Source organism: Oncorhynchus nerka, linkage group LG20, assembly GCF_034236695.1.
Source record: "Oncorhynchus nerka isolate Pitt River linkage group LG20, Oner_Uvic_2.0, whole genome shotgun sequence".
NCBI lineage: Eukaryota > Metazoa > Chordata > Actinopteri > Salmoniformes > Salmonidae > Oncorhynchus > Oncorhynchus nerka.
This window is the reverse complement of record NC_088415.1, coordinates 27,354,645-27,364,631: the sequence shown is the minus strand read 5'-3', so window position 1 is coordinate 27,364,631 and position 9,987 is coordinate 27,354,645.

Below are 9,987 nucleotides of genomic sequence, written 5' to 3'. Positions count from 1 at the left end.
GCCACAATCAATAGCCTGATCAACTCTATGTGAAGGAGACGTCATGCTGGATGAGGCAAATGGGGGTCACACCAGATACTTTTATTTCTTATTTTCTGATCCAAGCCCCTACTTAAAAAAAGAAAGGTATTTGTGACAAGCAGATGCTTTTCTGTATTACCAGTCATGTGAAATCCATAGATTAAGGCCTAATGAATTTATTTCCATATGTTTCCTCATATGAACTGATACTCAAAACAATTTCAAAGATTTTACTATGTTGGGTTTATATTTTTGTTCATTGTCTATACAAATACATATGTATTCTAGGAGTGGACTCCAACAACAAAGTGCCATATAACTGATCATGTTGTTTTCCAAGATAGCATTGTTCATCAAAATACATGGCTATGTGACCCAAAGGATGAGGCAAATAAATAGATTATGGATAAATGTAATAACACAGTAAGGCTGTTGTATCTATGTAATCATTCATTATTTTCTCTGTGTTTATGTTAAATGTCTTCATGTTTGCATTGTAATGCACAGATCAAAGGCAAGGGATGAAAAGTAACCATTTCTGGATCGCTGCGGCACACGGTATTAATATATCTAGTTGGATTTGATAGGGAAGGATAGCGTTTTCATTTTGTGAATCCACACTGGACAACAAGTGACTGCAAGGTCATGTGTTGCTGCTGCCCCCTTGTGTTTGGTCTCCATCACCCCTGTTCTGCTAAATCTCATTCTCCACAAAATGGTATCTTCTGCCGTATCAACATGGAGCCCCTGGTAAAAGATGAGAAATTATTCTTGCATTTTTTTGCAGATTTAGAAGTAATAATTTCAAACAAAATTTGACCATTTTGTTCCATCTTTATGAATATTAAAGTCAGCTCTAAACGTTAAGCAGATAATTCATGTTCGTTGCATGCACGAGTTGTTTCATATCACCTCAAACGAATTGATAAATGTGGTTAGTGCATGCAGTGTAAAGTGTTTCCAAATACAGTCGATAGCCACAGGTCTCTGTTAACTAACTCTACTGCACCTCCCACCTAGGCACGAATGGAACCCGATGCTGTCATTACTTTGTACAAGGAATATAGTGGGTATCCCATTCCTATTATGCCTTCGTGACTGCGACTGAACCAGAAGGATGCTGCATTACTAGTTTTTAATTTGTCGACAGGTGAGCTCACACACACACTGATTTAAACCATACAAAAGCCATATGCGCACAAGCTGGTGCGTAAAAAGCTTTTTTTTGTGCATGCTCTTTGCTTTAAAATGTTCTTTCAAACTTCTCCACAAACTGCACTCAGAGTGGACAGTCAGTGGAAACGGACTGCACAATACCCAGCAGTGGACACTGATTCAAGAAGAGGAGACTAAAGATCTTACCACCAAACCCCTGCAGTCTCTTACACCATGAGTAAGTAGCAGACAGATGGACAGACAAGCCCCCACCTCACACTTTCCTGGTGCTGTCATGCCTTTGGATGATGTTACATAGTATGTGTGTAAAAATCCTTTAAAGTACTACTTAAGTAGTTTTTTGGGGTATACGTACTTTAGTTTACTATTGATATTTTTGACAACTTTTACTTACCTACATTCCTAAAGAAAATAATATACTTTTTACTCCATACATTTTCCCTGACACCCAAAAGTACTTGTTACATCTTGACAGGAAAATGGTCCATTTCATGCAGTTATCAAGAGAACATGTTCATCCCTACTGCATCTGATCTGGCGGACACACTAAACACATTTTGTTTGTAAATGACTGTCAGTGTTGTAGTGTGCCTGGCCCTGGCTATCTGTAAATCAAATAAAAAATAAATTGTGCTAAATAAATAAATTGTGGTTTGCATAATGTAAGGCATTTGATACTTAAGTACATTTTTAGCAATTCCAGCAATCGGGGTGGGACAATAATTTCTAGAGGTAAGGAAGGAGTGGTCTAGCCTCGTACGAACCATCCTGATAGCCGTGTAGCGAAACAGAATGTAAGCTTGTGAGATCAGGATGGTTCGTACGAGGCTTGGAGTGTCCTGGGTGTGTCAGTCACATTTTTGTCTCAATTCATTCACCCACCCTGATACAATACGTAAAGGTTTGCTTCTACTTTCATATTGTCTGTTCGTTTTCAGATATGGAGCAGCTATGGCATGAGAAAAATGATCAATCTCACTGATCTCAACAAACATGGGAGAGCGTATGAGGATGGTAAAGGCCTTGAGTGATTTGAATGACTACCCCACAGAGTGCAAAGAACCTTGGGGTAATCCTGGACAACACCCTGTTGTTCTCTGCAAAACGGATGGCACTGTGATAGACTGCATCCAGTTTGCTGAGTAGAGTGTTGGAAGCCATTTTGTAGATGACATCGCCGAAGTCGAGGATCGGTAGGATAGTCAGTTTTACTAGGGTAAGCTTGGCGGCGTGAGTGAAGGAGGCTTTGTTGCGGAATAGAAAGCCGAATCTTGATTTGATTTTCGATTGGAGATGTTTGGGATGAGTCTGGAAGGAGACTTTGCAGTCTAGCCAGACACCTAGGTACTTATAGATGTCCACATATTCAAGGTCGGAACCATCCTGGGTGGTGATGCTAGTCGGGCATGCGGGTGCAGGCAGCGATCGGTTGAAAAGCATGCATTTGGTTTTACTAGCGTTTAAGAGCAGTTGGAGGCCACGGAAGGAGTGCTGTATGGCATTGAAGCTCGTTTGGAGGTTAGATAGCACAGTGTCCAATGACGGGCCGAAAGTATATAGAATGGTGTCGTCTGCGTAGAGGTGGATCAGGGAATCGCCCGCAGCAAGAGCAACATCATTGATATATACAGAGAAAAGAGTCGGCCCGAGAATTGAACCCTGTGGCACCCCCATAGAGACTGCCAGAGGACCGGACAGCATGCCCTCCGATTTGACACACCGAACTCTGTCTGCAAAGTAATTGGTGAATCAGGCAAGGCAGTCATCCGAAAAACCGAGGCTACTGAGTCTGCCGATAAGAATATGGTGATTGACAGAGTCGAAAGCCTTGGCAAGGTCGATGAAGACGGCTGCACAGTACTGTCTTTTATCGATGGCGGTTATGATATCGTTTAGTACCTTGAGTGTGGCTGAGGTGCACCCGTGACCGGCTCGGAAACCAGATTGCACAGCGGAGAAGGTACGGTGGGATTCGAGATGGTCAGTGACCTGTTTGTTGACTTGGCTTTCGAAGACCTTAGATAGGCAGGGCAGGATGGATATAGGTCTATAGCAGTTTGGGTCCAGGGTGTCTCCCCCTTTGAAGAGGGGGATGACTGCGGCAGCTTTCCAATCCTTGGGGATCTCAGACGATATGAAAGAGAGGTTGAACAGGCTGGTAATAGGGGTTGCGACAATGGCGGCGGATAGTTTCAGAAATAGAGGGTCCAGATTGTCAAGCCCAGCTGATTTGTACGGGTCCAGGTTTTGCAGCTCTTTCAGAACATCTGCTATCTGGATTTGGGTAAAGGAGAACCTGGAGAGGCTTGGGCGAGGAGCTGCGGGGGGGGTGGAGCTGTTGGCCGAGGTTGGAGTAGCCAGGCGGAAGGCATGGCCAGCCGTTGAGAAATGCTTATTGAAGTTTTCGATAATCATGGATTTATCGGTGGAGACCGTGTTACCTAGCCTCAGTGCAGTGGGCAGCTGGGAGGAGGTGCTCTTGTTCTCCATGGACTTCACAGTGTCCCAGAACTTTTTGGAGTTGGAGCTACAGGATGCAAACTTCTGCCTGAAGAAGCTGGCCTTAGCTTTCCTGACTGACTGCGTGTATTGGTTCCTGACTTCCCTGAACAGTTGCATATCACGGGACTATTCGATGCTATTGCAGTCCGCCACAGGATGTTGTTGTGCTGGTCGAGGGCAGTCAGGTCTGGAGTGAACCAAGGGCTGTATCTGTTCTTGGTTCTGCATTTTTGAACGGAGCATGCTTATCTAAAATGGTGAGGAAGTTACTTTTAAAGAATGACCAGGCATCCTCAACTGACGGATGAGGTCAATGTCCTTCCAGGATACCCGGGCCAGGTCGATTAGAAAGGCCTGCTCACAGAAGTGTTTTAGGAGCGTTTGACAGTGATGAGGGGTGGTCGTTTGACTGCGGCTCCGTGGCGGATACAGGCAATGAGGCAGTGATCGCTGAGATCCTGGTTGAAGACAGCGGAGGTGTATTTGGAGGGCCAGTTGGTCAGGATGACGTCTATGAGGGTGCCCTTGTTTACAGAGTTAGGGTTTTACCTGGTGGGTTCCTTGATGATTTGAGTGAGATTGAGGGCATCTAGCTTAGATTGTAGGACTGCCGGGGTGTTAAGCATATCCCAGTTTAGGTCACCTAACAGAACAAACTGAAGCTAGATGGGGGGCGATCAATTCACAAATGGTGTCCAGGGCACAGCTGGGAGCTGAGGGTGGTCGGTAAGCAGGCGGCAACAGTGAGAGACTTATTTCTGGAGAGAGTAATTTTCAAAATTAGTAGTTCGAACTGTTTGGGTATGGACCTGGAAAGTATGACATTACTTTGCAGGCTATCTCTGCAGTAGACTGCAACTCCTCCCCCTTTGGCAGTTCTATCTTGACGGAAGATGTTATAGTTGGGTATGGAAATCTCTGAATTTTTGGTGGCCTTCCTGAGCCAGGATTTAGACACGGCAAGGACATCAGGGTTAGCAGAGTGTGCTAAAGCAGTGAGTAAAACAAACTTAGGGAGGAGGCTTCTGATGTTGACATGCATAAAACCAAGGCTTTTTCGATCACAGAAGTCAACAAATGACGGTACCTGGGGACATGCAGGGCCTGGGTTTACCTCCACATCACCCGCGGAACAGAGAAGGAGTAGTATGAGGGTGCGGCTAAAGGCTATCAAAACTGGTCGCCTAGAGCGTTGGGGGCAGAGAATAAGAGGAGCAGGTTTCTGGGCATGGTAGATTATATTCAGGGCATAATGCGCAGACAGGGGTATGGTGGGGTGCGGGTACAGCGGAGGTAAGCCCAGGCACTGGGTGATGATGAGAGAGGTTGTATCTCTGGACATGCTGGTTGTAATGGGTGAGGTCACCGCATGTGTGGGAGGTGGGACAAAGGAGGTAACAGGGGTATGAAGAGTGGAACTAGGGGCTCCATTGTGAACTAAAACAATGATAACTAACCTGAACAACAGTATACAAGGCATATTGACATTTGAGAGAGACATACAGCGAGGCATACAGTAATCACAGGTGTTGAATTGGGAAAGCTAGCTAAAACAGTAGGCGAGGCTAATTAGCTAGCACAACAAACAGCAGGTAAAATGGCGTTGACTAGGCAACGGGGCCGACAGATAAAACAAACAAGCAGAATGGAGTACCGTGATTAATGGACAGTCCAGCGTGCGTCAGCTATGTAGCCAAGAGATCAGTGTCCAGGGGCAGCGGTGGATGGGCAGGGAAGCTGGACTGGCGAGTGTTATCCAGGTTAAAAAAAACTAACAATGACTAAATAGCTTGTAGCTAGTTAGCTGGTTAGCGTCTGGAGGTTCTTGAGTGTGTTCTAAAAATTTTAAAATAATAGCGATTCCGTATCACATTGGGTGAGGCAGGTTTCCGGAAGGTATAAACAAATTAAAAATCAAAAAGAGATAGAAAGTAAATGGGTCCAGAGAGTGTTTGGGACGCGGTGATTCAGACGGTTAGCAGGCCTGTGCTAACAAGCTAACAGTTCGTAGGCCCGGGCTAGACAAGGTAGCAGTTAGCGGACCGGAGCTAGACAAGCTAGCAGTTAGCAGGCCAAATTAGCAAGCAGGGAGATAGCGAGGGCTAGAGAGTTAGCCTTTGGGGGACGTCGCGATGGGGTGAGTCTGTTTATTCCTCTTCATGCGGTGACATCGACAGACCGGTCGTGGGCCCGGGTATTGTAGCCCAGGAGTATGCTACAGGTGCTCTGGCCGGGCTAGCTTCAGGCTAAGTGGGTGGAAACGCTAGCCAGGGGTAATCATCCGGGGTTGCAGTTTAGCTAGATAGCTAGTTGTGAAGATCTAGCTGAAAAATGTTCCGTTTGCGGTGGGAATCCGGGGATGAAAAATAAATAGGTCCGTTGTGCTCTGGTTAGGGTCGCGTTGTTCGAACTGGCGAGAGCTTTCCGGGCTAAAGGTTAGCTGATGACTGGTTAACTGAAGACCGCTAGCATAGCTGGTGGATTAGCTGGCTAGCTTCAGTTGAGGGGTTCCGGTTCCGAAGTAAATATAAATACTTTAGGAAAAATAGCTACATTGGGTGAGGCGGGTTGCAGGACAGTATTTGGAAGCTTAGGTTTAGCAAAATGTTTTTAAAGAGGTATGCGAAGAAAAATATGTTAAAAAAACGAAAACGATGCGATATATACAGGGACGGGACGACAGGACGACTTACTGCTACGCCATCTTGGAATCGAAATAGGGCTGTCTTCTGTGTACCACCACTACCTTGTCACAACACAACTTTTTCTATATTTTGTTACGTTACAGCCTTATTCTAAAATTGATTAAATATATTTTTTTAATTCTCATCAATTTACACACAATTCCCCATAATGACAAAACGAAAACAGGTTTTTTGAAATTTTTGCAAATGTATTAAAATTTAAAACCTTGTCCAATCAGGGGGACTCCAAGTTTTAATCCATGAGGATTTAATTATTTTTAATCCATTTTAGAATAAGGCTGTAACGTAACAAAATGTGGAAAAAGTCATGGGGTCTGAAAACGTATTCATCCCTAACACACACAGAGACAGACAGACGGCATATGTTTTACTATCCTGAAATGGACTTCTATTCAAAAGCCATGTTCTTAGATGGTTCATGGACTTGTGTTAACTCTGGACCGTATTCATTTGGCACTAAATGGACGCAAAACTAACAAACAGGGAGGAGGGACTACCTCATTTTTGTTTTCTGATGCAAACGTTGCGGTGTGCACTAATGAATACAACTGTGCTGCCCCCTTTGTGTGTGTGGTTTGCAGAGGACGGTCACTCTCTGGCCCGTGTTGACACTCAATGTGGTTCCAACAGCACCTGCACTGAGCCTCTACTGGTATGACTAGACACACACACAAAGAAGTGAACTGTGGAATTAAGACATGCACACTTATGTATTGTACTCACGTTGTGCATTTCAGTTGTTCGTAGACTATTGTTTTCTACTGATTTATTAGTTATCGTTATCATTATTACCAGGTGTTCTTCTGGCGTGTCATTTTTCTGCGATTGCATCGTGTTATGTTAGTTAGCAATAAATGTTTTGCTGAATATATGACGACCTCTTGTGTTGATTATAAATCGTACGCACTAGGAGCCTTTGTGAGCTCTAGGAGAGAGTGAGTGGATGATTTACTTACTGCAGATATTAAGTCCTATTCTGGAAAGCATTCAAGAAACTTTAGGTAATATCATTGATACAGTCGATCCACAACTGCAGGGAGAATATACCTGCTGTTGTTCAGACAACACTCACTCCCACAAGGGAACACGGGCACCTCTACATACACAGGTGACACAGCCAGTACACCTTCATCGATGCCATTCACACCCAGTACGAAGGTAGAGCTGACACTCACTCTGCTTCAGGCAGCTACAGATGGTGTAGAATCCAATACTTCAGCCCTCCTATTGGGACATTGAAAGACCCCAAAACTATGCATGATAGAATCTGAGGGGAAAATTCAGTTTCAAAAATGTGCTCCTGGTTAGAATTTTCTCACGACAATTGTATTTCAATATGACATTTACTGTTACTGTAGCTCTAAAACAGCAATACTTACAGATGATTATAATTTATGATGGGTTGAACCCGAGCCACCATCGCTTAACCATTTTTCATGGTTGTCTGTAAATGTGGTTCTGGTTAATCATCTGAGCTAGGCGACCTGAGTTCAATTTACCATCCTGTGGTACAGTTCTGGTATCCACCACCAGAGACCACTAGTGAGTGGTGGTACGGTTGGCCTGTGCTGTCTTTGACCATGGCAGCAGCATGGCTAAGTCATCATCATGTCTGAACCTCTGCTGTTGACGTTGTGCCAATGCTGAGAGAGGGGAGGCAGAAGTAGTACTCTGATGGCTGAAACATAAGATCAGAACCCAGTAGAGAGGAGGCAGAGGGAAGGAAACTCGAGCACTGCAGGGGAACAGGAGTGGACCCAGTGTCGCAGATCAAGAGAGGTGGGCTGATCTGGAAAAATATGGCCCTGTGTTTTTGTTATGTGATGTGGACTGTGGATGTTTGAGGGTTGTGTATTCTTTGTGAGGGTTGTATCCGCTGTTGGTATTGTCTGCTGAATGTTATGCACTTCCTTCTGTGTGTCCCTGTCTGGGAGAGTGGGCTACTCCAAAGGGCCTTCTCACCATGAAGACCAGTGTGGTGGGAACTGGGCAGCAGCTACCTCCTCTGATTCAGGTTTACTGCCCTGTGAAGACTGGACCTTTGACCAGCTCCCTGTAGCTCGTCCACACATCTGAGGCCCAACCCACTGTGAGGTCAGAGGTCATGCATAATAGGATGCCTGTGAACCCACACAGCCTTTGGTCCAGGAGAAAAAGAGAAATTCACAGCTTTGTGTTCAATGGGTAAGCAATGGGCCACAGACTGCTGTCTATCTCTGTCTCTGTCAATCTCTGTCTCACTCACTGGGGCCATTTAGAGTGGTTGCTAGCTGGGGTCAAGCAGCTAGGTCACTTCAGCCCAATGTGTTGGGTTGTATGGCTGGGAGGGATGGCTCATGGAGGGAGTCAACCAAGGCTCTACTAGTAGCCAAGGGGAATGGATACATACAAGATGGATGGGGTTTTAAGAATGTGTGGGAGAGCTGCTTGCAGCTGTAGTTTGAGAGCAGTCCCTCTCCTCCTCTCCAGCTGTATTCTTCAGTCGTACCCTCTCCAGGTCCACAGTCTTACCCTCTCCAGGTCCACATTACCAGGTCCACAATCTTACCCTCTACAGATCCACAGTCTTACCCTCTCCAGGTCCACATCCAGGTCCACAGTCTTACCCTCTCCAGGTCCACATCTCCAGGTCCACAGTCTTATCCTCTCCAGGTCCACATCTCCAGTTCCACAGTCTTACCGTCTCCAGGTCCACAATCTTACCCTCTCCAGGTCCACAGTCTTACCCTCTCCAGGTCCACAGTCTTACCCTCTCCGGGTCCACATCTCCAGGTCCACAATCTTACCCTCTACAGGTCCACAGTCTTACCCTCTCCAGGTCCACATCCAGGTCCACAGTCTTACCCTCTCCAGGTCCACATCTCCAGGTCCACAGTCTTACCCTCTCTAGGTCCACATCTCCAGGTCCACAGTCGTATCCTCTCCAGGTCCACATCTCCAGTTCCACAGTCTTACCGTCTCCAGGTCCACAATCTTACCCTCTCCAGGTCCACAGTCTTACCCTCTCCAGATCCACATCTCCAGGTTTACAGTCTTACCCTCTCCAGGTCCACATCTCCAGGTCCACAGTCTTACCCTCTCCAGGTCCACATCTCCAGGTCCACAGTCTTACCCTCTCCAGGTCCACATCTCCAGGTCCACAGTCTTACCCTCTCCAGGGCCACATCTCCAGGTCCACAGTCTTACCCTCTCCAGGTCCACAGTCTTACCCTCTCCAGGTCCACAGTCTTACCCTCTCCAGGTCCACAGTCTTACCCTCTCCAGGTCCACATCTCCAGGTCCACAGTCTTACCCTCTCCAGGTCCACATCTCCAGGTCCACAGTCTTACCCTTTCCAGGTCCACAGTCTTACCCTCTCCAGTTCCACAGTCTTACCCTCTCCAGGTCCACAGTCTTACCCTCTCCAGGTCCACAGTCTTACCCTCTCCAGGTCCACAGTCTTACCCTCTCCGGGTCCACATCTCCAGGTCCACAGTCTTACCCTCTCCAGGTCCACATCTCCAGGTCCACAATCTTACCCTCTACAGGTCCACAGTCTTACCCTCTCCAGGTCCACATCCAGGTCCACAGTCTTACCCTCTCC